The 13,979-nt window shown below is 40.2% G+C and overlaps 1 protein-coding gene and 1 long non-coding RNA gene across 4 annotated transcripts in view; one reads left to right on the forward strand and one right to left on the reverse strand.

Moving 5' to 3' along the window:
• Positions 1-13,979, forward strand: part of KCNAB1 (potassium voltage-gated channel subfamily A regulatory beta subunit 1) — a 364,151-nt gene that overhangs the window by 53,693 nt on the left and 296,479 nt on the right. The window lies entirely within an intron of this gene.
• Positions 4,819-10,232, reverse strand: LOC311589918. 2 transcript variants are annotated; one of them, XR_014776691.1, is made up of 3 exons: positions 9,824-10,232; positions 9,242-9,498; positions 4,819-4,893 (listed from the first exon to the last, which is right to left on the reverse strand). It is a non-coding gene; the product is annotated as an uncharacterized lncRNA (long non-coding RNA). The 2 variants fall into 2 exon arrangements; XR_014776692.1 differs by having other exon boundaries at positions 4,820-4,885.

Consider the following 13,979-nt stretch of genomic DNA (forward strand, 5'->3'; position numbering starts at 1 on the left):
TTAGTCACAGTATTTTACCACAGCAACAGAATCCCTAAGACACCATTGATTTCCAACATCTAGCAAAACACACCAGTGCCTTCCTAAAGATCCAAAACAGCTTCCCTGGCTTTCAGCTACTGAACACTGATATTCTTCAGTACAGCATGGATTCCTCATTATTGGGCCCCCATCAGTACTTTTATTTCTTATCTGTCTCCTTGTTTTGCAGGTCACAGCTCCTGCTGCTGGACCTGCCATTTTTAAAAAAACACTGTCCATTCTGTCTTGCTCCATGGCCCTCCACATCTGTTCACTGAGAGAACTCGTCTATTCCTTGAGTGAATTTCTGTTAATACTTTAGTAATCTCAGGTTAATAAACTACTTAGGTAAATCTTTCCTCAATTTTCCAAGTCAGGTCGTGTGTTCAGGGCATTGTACATATTCTATTAGTTACCTCTGTGTGTGTGTGGGTGGGTGGGGGGTCTGAAAAGTTTAGAGAAAGATAGAAAAAGTAAAAATTAAAATTATATCTAAACTCATTCACCTTAAATTTTTTCTTGGCATTTTAGTGAAATTCCACTTAGCATACTTACTATAAATATCTAAATATATTTAGAAATAAGTATCATACTATATACATTGTTCTATAATCTACTTTAAAAAAAAAAACCTTGTGTTACAGAATATTCTGCAAAGGCTTGATTTTTTTTTCTTCCTCCTCCTCCCCCTTCTCCTCCTCCTCGTCCTCCTTCTTCTTTATTTTTTGTTTTTAAATCAGGGTGTCACTCTGTAGCTCTGTATCCTAGGCTGTCCTTAAGCTTACTTGGCTCCACCTGTCTCAGTGTCCTGGGTACTGGGATTACAGGTTTAAGGCACTATGCCCAGTTGACATTTTATGCAGGTATTTATTCCTATCTTTTTATTTTAAATCATAAATAAAAATTCAAACAAAAATGTAGAATTTAGTCCGAGAAGTTCTCTCTGACCATGTCTTCATCATTTGGTTGTGGTTTGCTCCTTTAGACCTTTGCCTTATGCCTCTACTTCTAATTTAAATATGCATTTAATGCACTGGGAAGTGTGCTGCACACTTATCTGGAGTTTTCTTTAATTGGACGTGTGTGTGTGTGTGTGTGTGTGTGTGTGTGTGTGTGTGTGCTCTGCCTGAAAGCATTCCATGCACCATGTGTTGAAGTGCCCGCAGAGGCTGTGGGACATGATGGTGGTGAGCCATCATGTGGGTGATAGCAACCAAACCCAGGTCCTCTGGAAATGAAGCCAGTGCTCTTCAACTCTGAGCTGTCTTCTTCAGCACATAAATTTTTCCTTTAAAAATAGTTAACACTGTATTTTTGGAAATCTAAAAATGAACTTCAATTATAATTTTTGTTTTACTCTTCTATGACCTTGGTTCCTGAGACAAGCTATATACCTCAAGATAGACTTAATTTTCTGTTTTCTGAGAATTTGGAGAACATCTAGACTGTTACCCTATCTCTGCAGAAAACTCCTTGCCTGCTGAGGAGGATGTGACTGCTATGGCTTACATATGGTTTGTTTGTTCCAAATAGATTCATGTGATGCAAATGTGCTTCCCAGTGTGGCAGTGATGGGACCTTTAAGAGACTGAATCTCATGGGTGCTCTTTGGGTCACCTGGAGCATGTTTTTTGGAAGGATTAACCCCATTCTTACAGAACTTTAGTCTTGTTAGCTCTTTGTCTTGGGATATGATCACCTTCTCTTACGCACAAGGTCCCACCACTGTGATATTATCTGTAGTGAGGTCCTTCCCAGTGCAGATCTGTGCTCTGATGGCCAAGTTTATGTGTCACAGTCGCAGCTTAGGTTTATAAATGTGAATTATGACCACATAATCCTTATTGTTGATTAAGAGTGAAATCATTGGTTTTCAGCTGGTGCCATCACAGGACTAAGGCATCAGAAACTATCTGAAGTCCTTAAGTATTCCATAAAGCCTGTTTCATATAGAGAGCTACCTATTTGACCTAGGCAACCATCTGAGACACACAGCCTTACTTCTTCCCATGTCATCTCCAAGAGAAGATACACAAGTAAGAGTCCACCCAGGGACACAATACACTGCAGAAGAGCCATGCCTCTCAATCAAGGACAGAATACAGTTACCGTCACTGGTGTGTGCTAGGTCACAGGACCAAACCTAATGTTTTTTTAAAGTGAGTGTTGGCAAAGGCAAGCCCAGTGCTTCCTCTTAAGATTTCCTGGCTCATGAAATGTTTCTTCTCCTTTTAATTTTGTTTCTCTTCTTCTCCACTGTCCTAGCCCTAGATAGCTACTTTATATAGTTTCATTGCTGTGAGAAACACTGGAGAGAAACAGTTTAAAGAGGAAAAGATTCACTTTGTCTTCAGGCTTCAGGGCTTTCAGTCACTGATCCACAGGGCAGTTGCTCCTGGGCTATGGAGATGGAGTACATAATGGCAAAAAAAAACCAAAAACCAAAAAACAAAAAAACAAAACAAAACAAAAGACACATGAAGGGTGAGGCCAAAGGTATGCCTCTAGCACCCTAACAGTTTCAACTAGACCCTACCACTGCCTAATCCATTAGTGTATTACAGGATTGATTTGTTCAAACTCCCTATGATCTAATTATCTCTAGAAACACTCATTGTTATACAGATGTATGCTTTATTAATCTATTTCTCTCAATGAAATAAAATGGCCAGTAAGTTAACCACTATACTCATATTTTTTAATGTGGTTATATCGATATGCCCATATAATTCAGGAAAAGAAAAAATTTCTAGTATTGTGGATTAAGATTTTACTTTGGCATATGATATATATCTTTCAAGGACAAGCTAGTAAATACCTGTGATCAAAATGTATGAACAATATGGGACTCCTAATATACGGATTAAGGTGCATGGTTGACATAGGATGAAGGGGAGGGTGTGGTCATGTGCTTTTTTATCATGTTCTGATTATAATGCTAAGCCAAAAGCAACTTTAAAACAACAATTTAAAAACTGTTAGTACAGCGTACCAGAGAATAATTAAAGTTGGCATTTAAGTTATAAGAATCATTAATCAAAATCACTAATTAGTGGGGTCATGCTATGAAATTCCCATCACCTTGCCACCACAGCTGGTTTGCTGGATTTCTCAAGCAACTTCTTAAAGTATGATATGAGCAGCAAAATAAGGGACTTTCACATCTACCCCCGGTGGCCCCATAACTTATACTGCGTGGTGATATGATAGCCATCTTATGCTCGGGTGACCCATTGTCAGTTGCTCCTCAGCAGTGTCAAGAGTCTTTTTCTTCCACCTATGCTCTTCCCCACAACCCCCCAGGCCTCCACTTGGCCATCCCGCCCCCTTTTTACTACTAGGACCAGAATACTGTGCATTTTCCCTTATTCTCAGTTAAACATAAAAATACTTAGGTCCAAATATAACATATCCTTCTTTTATAGAAGTCAATGTGTCCTTGTGACAGTTCAAAAAAGCACAAGAAGCTTTAAAAGTGGAAGAAAAAAATATGGATCAATTTGGGCCATTTCTAAATAGAGCTGTTTACTTCTAAAGTACAAAGAGGAATTAAAGAAATTAAATGCCCAATATTTGTGGAGTAGATACATGCCTGCCAGTAAACCTTACTGCTAAGTCTGTGAACAGTTTTCTTATTTGTAAAATGGAGACAAGAATACTGGCTGAGCCTACTGACTTTCTAGGGTTAATGTAAAGGCCTACAAGGTAATGTCTAGGAGACAGGAGTGCACTTCCAAGGTGCACTTCAATAATACAAACATACAGTATTCAGAAAATATAAACATGTAAGCCCTTCAAAGCATAGTAGAGGGGCCTTAAATTGAGGATTTCTATCTTTGTAAGGATTTGAAGAGATAGACATGTGTTTAGATTAGATCACAGATGAGAGGCCTTTGAGCATCAGATCAAGGGCATGAAGCAAAGGCCTCAGGGCATCTGCTGGTCAAGCCAGGGCTGCCAAGACCACCAGCAGCCATGCAAGCACTCCATGCCTTTCAATGTCAACACCTCAGTAGGGGTCAGCAGGATCTGTCACTAGGTACCTTAGCTTTCCAATCTGGCAACTAAAACAATCTTCTATTCCAGGGCCAATTTGCTTTTTAAAAAAACACTGCATAGGAATGCTTCCCTGAATGACATTTTTAAAGCTCTGGTATTTTGTTCTTCACACTGGCTTCTTCACACAAGCTCATCCTAAGTATCTATAGCTGTGTCTTCTTCTTCTTCTTCTTCTTCTTCTTCTTCTTCTTCTTCTTCTTCTTCTTCTTCTTCTTCTTCTTCTTCCTCCTCCTCCTCCTCCTCCTCCTCCTCCTCCTCCTCCTCCTCCTCTTCCTCCTCTTCTTCCTCCTCTTTTGGCAAAAAGTTCATTTTTTCCCTCTTTCATATATTACATCCTGACTGCAGTTTCTTCTTCTTCCCTTTCCCCTAGTCTCTCTCCTCTCTCCCCTTTTTCACAGATCCATATGCCCTTTACCTCCCCTTAATAAAAGAGCAGGCCTTCCAGGGGCATACCAAGCTACAATAAGACCAGGCACATTGTCTTAGGTTAAGGCTGGACAAGGCAACCCAGTAGGAGGAAAAGGCTTGAAAAGGGCCCCATGGCAAACAAAAGAGTCAGGAGATAGCCCCAGTTGCCCACTAGGCTATATAACTACAATTTATATGCAGAAGACCTAGATCAGACCTACTTGAGGCTCAGGCAGTTGATTCTGTGGGCCATGTTCTTGTGAGTCCTTGATTCCTCTGGCTCCTCCAATCCTTCCTCCTCCTCCTCCTCCTCCTCCTCCTCCTCCTCCTCCTCCTCCTTCTCCTCCTGCTCCTCCTCCTCCTCCACAGGACTTCCAGAGTTCTGCCTAATATTTGGCTGTGGGACTCAATGGGGAAGATAGAGGGAAAACAAAAAGAAAATACCCTCAATGTTAGGTGGGAAGTGATGGCGTGATTGAAAGGGTGAAAGTAGGTTTTCTTCTAATACTTTGAAAGTGCTATTGCATGCTGTTTAGGATAAGTAAGTTATATAAGCTAATTGTTAGTTGATCAAATCATGGTCCTATCAATTACTAGTCTATTTTTATCACAATATACATCCTAGGTATAACAGATAGATATGGTTCTATAGAAAGATAAGGTAAAATAGTTATATAAGGTCTTCAAAAACTTCAGAGACCTACAGAATATGGCATATAAAGATGTTTTTAATATTTTAAAGATTCTTTGACAATAAGGCAGGTTAACTCCTGACAACACCCAGCCTACCTCAAGGAAGATGATAAGCATCAAAAAACCTCCTTATGGAGATGGCTTCAAATGTGGCAAACGAGCCACTGGACAAAATATTCTCAAGAATTCTGCCTTAAAAAGGGCAAGCTTGGATGCATGCAGAGTCGATGGCCAAACTCTGCCCAGACAGGATAAGCAAGTCTTCAATAGTTCCTGCCTTACAAATGTGTCTGTCAGATATATTGAGCCAGAAGGCTGAAGATGATGCTCCAGTGTTATAGAGTGTTGGGTGACTGTTCAGGTAGCAAACAGTCTCTGTCATCTTCTCATCTGGGAAGCTGTTAACCTGCACTCCCTGTATCCTCAGATAATTAATTTTATTCCTTTTCAAGTCTTTGATGACCAGATAGTTTAGTTTTACAATTAAGCTTTTTTAGGGGTTACTTAGGGGTTACGATGTTTTTAGGCCTAGATAGATGTTTTAAGTTTATAATGATGGGATATGATAGATATTGATTTACATTCAAAATATTAGACTCACCAAGATAGGAAAGATGCTTTTTTCAAGGCTGCCAAATACAAATAGCCAAAACATTATGAATGTAACATTTATATAAGTCCTGATTGTTTCATGGTTCTTCTTGCTGTAGGTAGTTTACTGTATGTATGTGTAATAATATAAATGTATATGTAAAAATATTTAATAAAAATATTTTTAATGTAAGAAAGGGTGTAAGGATGAGTTAATAGCAGTGAATATGTTAAAAATACATTGTATGAAATTCTCTAAGAATTAACACAAATGCTTTTTCAAATGTGTTTTTTAAAAAGTTACTTTCAAGTGACAAAGGGAGTGTGTTTTTGTGGGGACTGGAATGAATGTTAAAATCTGATAAGTCTTCTGAAGATCTATTAATATATGTTTTACTTATTTTGTTTATAATATTATAATAGTAGATTTTTAATAATTAGAGCTTAAATTGCTGGGATGTACTTTACCTGATTAGAAGTAATAGTCCTTTACATGTTACTAATTTTAATTGGTAAACACTTTTAGTTTTTATCTTTATATTTATGTGAAGTAAATTGAAATTTTAATATCCTTTTTACATTTTTATATCAATGCTGTGACAACCTCCCCACACACACAAAATGGCCCTCTTCCTATTTTTATACATTATGTAATCTGAGATGGCATATAATGTTTGAAAGGGCAAATCTGACATTCAGGTATTTGTAATTAGATATTCTTGGCCATAATTGACTATCTGTGCCTACTTTTCCACTGCAGTGGCAGAGTTGAAAAGTTTTGACAGAGCCTGAAAACACTTACACTCCGAATTTGAATAAAATCATCTACTGATTCTGCTCTAGAATAATAATTTATACAACATAGAAATTCCATCCATAGGGCCAGGCAGTTGTTCATACTTTAAATTCCAGCACTCAGGAAGCAGAGGCAGGTGGATTTCTGTGAGTTCAAGGCCAGCCTAGTCTAAAAAGCTAATTCCCAGACAGCCAGAGTGACACAAAGAAACTCTGTCTTGGAAAAAAAAGGAAGAAAGAAAGAAAGAAAGAAAGAAAGAAAGAAAGAAAGAAAGAAGAAAGAAAGAAAGGTAGAAGGAGACGAAAGAAAAAAGGAAGGGAGGGAGGAAGAGAGGGAGAGAGAGAGAGAGAGAGAGAGAGAGAGAGAGAGAGAGAGAGAGAGAGAGAGAGAGAATACCCTCCATTTCTTTTGATCAAAAGAATTTCCTTCTGAGGTAAGATCTAGAGTGAAATAGCACTGGGTATAAAACTCAGCTGGCAGTTGCCCAGCCTTCTCAGGAGCCATCCTCTTCAACTACATTTGTGAAAGACAACAGTGCTTATCGTAGCAGCCATAAGCACATAACTTTAGAGCTCTCAGAAGCATGCTTTGAACGTGGAAGCCTGTACAAACACACTTATTTTATTCTTGGGAGAGTTTTTGATGTTTCCTTCAAATTATGTTTTATTCTGTTTTGATTTTGTGAAACAAAAAGACGATTTGCTACCAGTTATGCAATCTTAAGTTCAGAAATTATACTTTTTATCTGAAAACACTTTCTAATCAGGTTCCTTTTTATTAATTATAGCATCTTTTTTCATATTACATAATGCTAAGCTAAAGGAATTCTGAAGTCTTTCCTCTGTCTTTTCAGCAACCTTCTTTCACAGGAAACTCCCCTCCGATATCCTGTTGTTTCCTGGTGTCATGGAGATCCTGCAACTTTGGATGGGGGAGGCCCAGCCCTTTCATGCTATCCAGCCGTTCATAGATGGGGTAGATGTTGGAGTAGGACCTGGGTGGGAAGCTGACTTGGTCAGCCCGCCAGCTCTCTTGTACCCGGGCCACCAGGGGCCTGCTCTAAGCTGCCTAGCGCTTTTCTGTAACCAGCTACAAAGAATCCAGGCTGTAATTTAGTTGAGCCTTTCACCAGTGTTTCAGATACGAACAAAGGGTGAAAAGAAGAGTTTAGAGTAGAAACAAGATGTCTTTTGGAGTAGGAAGATGCTCTTGCTTGGTGAAGCAGTAAGTCTGAAACCTTTCATCTGTCCATCCTATTCAACTTTTTTTCCCCTGTGCGTATTATATCATAAATGTTGCTGTTTCCCAAACATCCTATTTTCTGTATTATATCAGGCACTGATGACTGTGTGATAGTGTTGATTATTGTATGGCCCCTATTCCTCATGATCACCACCCATTTGTAGTAATTTCATTCAGGGTAGTATCTACTTATTTCCTAGGTAGGTAATCTACCTGAAAGCCACTACTCATGCTTTATTAGACTCTTTTTTTTAAGTGTATATTTTATATAGTTTCAAGGTTGAGGCATAAAGACGTCATACTTCTCTTTATCTAGAGAAGACATGAATTTCCCACCCTTGTCCATCAATAAAAAGGAAGCTGAGTGGGCAGCTAGAGCGAGCTCATTGAAGCTGTGTCAACTGATTTTCTTGTTTTTAAGTCAATCAAAGGAGAAGCCGTTTTAGTGAAATAGCCAGTCTGTATAAGGCCAAAATTAAACATCTCTTAAGTGAATAGACAATTAGTAATCATATGCATAAGTACATTTTTTTTGTCATTCTTTCTTACATTTGTCAACTCAGGTTAAACATAGAATTGTATACAAAAAGAAGGCAAAATACCAATCTTGTTGCCTAAGCATAATTTTTGATTGACTTACATTAATTTCCTGGCTGTATTTATCATTAAGATAATACAAAAATATTTTTAAATCCACCTGGCCATGAAATTTTTATTATTTTCATGCAAGCCAAAATACTTCACCTGCAATTATCCTGCTTCTCTTTTCTTTGCATGTGTAAATTAAGCCAGCGGAAGCTTTACAATAAAATTTGGTTACATAATAAAAATTAAATATTAAGGTGCATATAAATTATGCACATAGATAATAGAAACATCTGGAATGGGTAGAACACCATGTTTAGTACCCTGGTAAACTCAGAGTCAATCTACACCCTTGTCTCTCCATTAGACATTAGAAGTCAACCGTACTTTGTCGTAGGCTACTGGGAGAATATTGAGGTGATGCTAGCTGAGACTCCTAGTATCAGGGGTCATAGAGACTGAAGAGGCTGCCCTCTAACTAGACAGAACTCCTAGTGGAGGGAGAGGAACACCAACTCACCCAAAAAACTTCAACCCCAAAATTTCCCTGCCTACAAGATGTGTAGGGATAAAAATAGAGCAGAGATTGAGGGAATATCCAACCAATGCCTGAGACCCACACATGGGATATAGCCAACCCCTGACACTATTTAATGATGCTCTGCTCTGCTTGCTGACAGGCACCTACATAGCTGTCTTCTGAGAGGCTCCACCCAGCAGCTGTTTGAAATAGATGCTGAGACTCACAGACAAACATTGGGCGAAGGTAGGGATTTGTGGAAGAGTCAGAGAAAGGATAGAAGAACCCAGAGGATAAAGGATAGAATAGTAACAGAGCCAACTTACCAGGGCCAAGAGAGGCTTGTGGAGACTGAAGACTGGACCTAGGCCCCCTACACAGATGTTACTGATGGGCAGCGTAGTCTTCATGTGAGTCCTCTAGCAGTGGAAGCAGGGGGCTGTCTCTGACATGGATCCTGTTGCCTGCTTTTAATCACTTCTCTTGACGGGGCTGCGTCAGCAGACCACAGGGAAAAAGGATGTTCTCAGACCTGGTAGGACTTTATATGCTGGGATAGGTTGTGCGGGAGGCTCTCCCATTCCTGAGGAGTAGGGGAGAGGATATAAGGAAAAGAGGGAAGTACGGTGGGGTCAGAAGTAGAGAAGGGAGGGGCTATGATTGGGATGTAAAGTGAATTAATTAATTGATTAATTAATCTAAAAAGCCTAGGTGATGCCCAGATTTAAGTGTTGCCAATACCTAATGCCCCCTCTAATTCCATGCTTCTCTCTCCTCTTAGTCTCTTACAACTGAATTCAGTCGCCTCTGAGGAGATCCACTTTAGATTCAGCCTTCCTTTAAGCCCTCTTCCCTCCGTTGCCTGTTCTACCCAGCTTGCCCTTCTGTTACCATCTAGGGGTCTTGACCTGGCTTGTTTTCTGTGCCAGTTAAAGAATCAAACTGCAGGAGAACTTCCAGTGTTGACAGGCAGCAATGGAGAAATCTGGAACACGGCCAACACAGCAGACAGAACCAGCAGCCGAAAACAGGCTTCTATTGGGCATGAGGAAACACACGCATGCATCGGGCACACAGAGAGAAAGACGCTCCACAAAGCCAAGGGAAGACTCTGGAAGCCAAAAATCCAGTCTCTGATGAATCTTCCTCCCTTAATTTAGGGTTAGTCAGTTTGAAGAAAACCAGGATGATTGATTGTCCCACAGCTGGTATGTAAGCATGTAATGGAGGCCATGAGGCCTTGAACTTGTTGATCTGGTCTGTTGGCAGCAGGGTCCTACTGGCAGGAGAAAAAGCCCAGGAGGCCACTGTTTTAAGCTCCCAGGCCTTTGTTTCAGGTCTAGAGGGTAAGGAAGAAGCTGGCCATCTTGGGCATCCACCACCTCTGTAACCATAGCACCACTCTCTATTTGTCTTCCTATCAAGGAATCTGTCTAAAGCCCAGTCCCTTATTTCTCTGTTTAGACAATGGGTGTGGAATGTATAAAATTATATATTGTCATAGCTGGCTAAATTATTTAATAACTTTAAAGGTAAGGCATAGAATCTACCATGGCATAAAGTGCTTCCTTCTATCATGGCAGCCTGGAACTCTCCAGGTCCAGAGTCACACCGAACATCCTAATTTGTGACCAGAACCCTCTGATCCCTCCGGGCATCTGTGTGGTCCTTTCCAGATCCCTGTGCTACCATGCACCTTATTCTGGTCCTCCTTGGAGAGCCAGCTAGAGCACAACCCAGCTTATTTCAGGAGTTTATTGCTCTTTAAAATGGTTTCCTTCCTGACATTCACTCCCCTTTTCTTTAACCAATAATCCCCAGAATGTTCTTGGTGATTTTTATTCTCCACAGCTATGTTATTAAGGTGAAATTGGCCCCACAGTTGATCCATAGGATGAGCTCCTCTTGACTCAAGTCAATCAATGTATTACATTTTCTGGCACCAGCTCTACAGTGACTTAAGCCTGTTCTATTAGAGTGAAGTCGGGACTTAGCTGTGGTCATGGCACCTGGAGATAATTTCTCCTGTGCATGTATTGGTATAAAGGAATGAAGCTTGGGTTCTACTAACTATCCTCTCCCACAAAGAGAACCTTCACAAGGACCCAATCTGTGGGAACGAAGAGACTGGAAATATTTGTGACACTCCTATCAGACAAGACTGTAGCTACGTCTACTTTCTGTATAGACATCTTTCTGAACTAAACAAAAATTAACAAAGTACCATTGTGTTTGGTGAAGTCAACATAGAAAAGATTGGTTTATGCTTATATTTGTGTCTCTGTGTATTCCAGGATATTGGATAGCCGCTATTCAGTAAATATTTGTGAAAAAATGAAAAGAAAAGGAGACTGTAAGTTCTCCTAAGTTGTGTGGTTGTGTGTGTGTGTGTGTGTGTGTGTGTGTGTGTGTGTGTGTGTGTGTGTGTAAACAACAACACTGTGCTCTGATAATTTTGGATTTCAATGTTTTTTATTTTATTTATTGGAAAAAGTATATAAAATGTGTTTATAAACAAAGGACTCAACTAAAGTGGAAGGAAAACAAGAATTTCTGTTTCTCATTCATTTTTTAAACTAGGAGCACATAGGGATTTGCAGAACCTGACCTGTCTGGTTTTGGAAGGCACAAGCAATTGGAAAACTGAAATCAAATTTGATTTTGGTTTAGGTAAAATAAACTGTTAAAATTTGGGAGGAGAATCCTATTTTGTGCCATCTATCTTTTGTTTGTTTCCCCAATTCTGACCTCTCTTCTCCGTCCTGCTGTCTGGCCCCAGGAGGCTGCCCTACATGCTCTATAACCTTGTCCTTACTGTAGATAGTAGAGACCCCAGCAGCAGGCCATGCAGATGAGGTTGGGGTATTGTGATTCTATTCTCCCAGAGAGCCAAAACAGACTAACCACTCTCTTTACCAAATAGAATTTGACAATGGAATGCTGCCAATCTTTCTCTACATTGGTTCTCCTTACCCTGGGTCTGACACCCACTCCCTATTCACTATTGATACTTACCTTGGGATGCTGCAACATACAACCTAATAACTTCTCTATACCTTTGAAAATAAAACTGCTTGACTGGCCTAACTTGAGAGTACCATCTGTTTTCTATCGAGAACTCCCCTCTTCTCTCTCCCTCATACACCAGAACCACAGCCACCACCATCCCAGAAATAGAAGAATTAAACACAAATAATTTAACATAGTGTAGTTTGATGCTGGGGCATTATCTACTCTTTGCTATGACCACAGGAAATGACTACACAGCAAAACCACGGAGGCAACGGCTAGATAAATTTCTGGGTTTTATTGCTCACATTGTACAGCCCCAGAGTGATATTTACAGTATAACTCAGGTTGACTTTAGGCACATTTGTGCTCTGGAGTCATCTCTGCTAGGCAGGAAAAGAATGAGAGCAAATCTGGGAAATTTACCTGTATGACATGAAGCTGAAACTCATTAACAAGAAGAGCACCCACAACCACAAACAACAACAAAAGAACTCCTTAATCAACTTAGTTAGTGTGGGTCAAGTGTTTTCCCCATTAGTATAAATGTCGTAAAATAATACAGACTAAGTGCTGTTCATCAAAGTAAAGATGGAAAATAAGTATAAAACCTTGGAGGTTTTGTTTAAATCAAAACACACATTGGATTCAAACACCAATTTTAGTTTCAACTGGTAACATCTTATTTCCTTTTACTGGCTAATTTTCTCTTGCTGGAAACAGTCATTGTCCAGTTCTGTGGTCAGGGGTGGCAGTGTTGCCATCGCCACACCCTCCCCTTATACCCTATGTCTTAGCCAGTGTTCTATTGCTATGAGGAGACATTATGACTACAGCAGCTCTTATAAAAACAAGCATTATTTAAGGCTGGCTTGCAGTTTCATAGGTTTAGTCCATTATCATAATGCCCGGGAGGATGGCGGCATGTGGAGGCAGACATGGTTGCAGGAGAAGAAGTTGAGAGTTCTACATCGAGATGTGCATGCAACAGGAAGAGAGAGGAGAGAGAGATGGGAACTGACTTTTGAAACCTCAAAGCCCACCCACGGTGACACACTTCCTCCATCAAGGCCACACCCCCTAACCTTCCTATTCATTCCCTGGTGACTAAGCATTCAAATCTATAAGAGGCCACTTCCGTCCAAACCACCACACCTTAGATTTGGGAAATGGATTGCTCATCGCAATATCCCATTGCTGAGACCTGTGTCTGGTCCTACTACTCTGAGAAGTGCTTCGAGCCCCCTTCCAATGTCTCCCCTTTTTTTTGTCACAACCTTTCCTTCCCTGTGCCATGCCTCCCTCGCTGAGAACAGAGCTGCACCTCTGTCTCAGCCTGGCTTTCTCTGGAGTGCAGCTGAAGCAATGTGGAGATAAAAATAACAACGCCTTGCGAGACGAGGAGGAAGGGAGGGAGGGGGAGCAGAAAGCACGTTCATTATGAGCTTTTAAATTTCTGAATGTCCTGTCTGAGTCACTAACAGTCTTGGCTAAGAAAATCTCTGGCAACTTGGCGCAGGAGGTGGGATATTCCTGTGTTGTACTTTTTCTGTATTATAGAGTTATATGTTAATATAGACGGGGAAAAATGCTTTTCTATGCTGACAATGAGTTGAGTGGCATGCTGTGAGCCACCAGAAGAGAGTGGTGATGCCCATGTAAGCCTTTTCTGAGAGAAGCTCTTGTTCTTACTACCCACCTGGGTAACACAATGGTCACTAATTAGCCAGAACTCTTACCCTGCGTTGTGTTCACAAGACCCACCACAGTTTCTATAAGCTCATAAATTCTAATTAGAAGTGACAAACATTGGAAGTGGAATTACTGAGAAATGTTAGTTATGGGATATTTATTTTAGGTGTGTAGTATAACAGGAATGCATAACAGGCAGCTATTTTTCTAGCCTTACTTTAATGGGCGTAGCACACTGTTACCCATTTGTTCAATACTAAAAGGAGAACAAGACTATGTTTTTAAATATAAAACCTCTAAAGACAACATGAAGGCAGTCTAGGTGACAAATGTCATAATCCGCATGTAGCATGTGCAGAGGAG

This window comes from Acomys minous (genome assembly GCF_964271855.1).
Source record: "Acomys minous genome assembly, chromosome: 19".
Classification (NCBI taxonomy): domain Eukaryota; kingdom Metazoa; phylum Chordata; class Mammalia; order Rodentia; family Muridae; genus Acomys; species Acomys minous.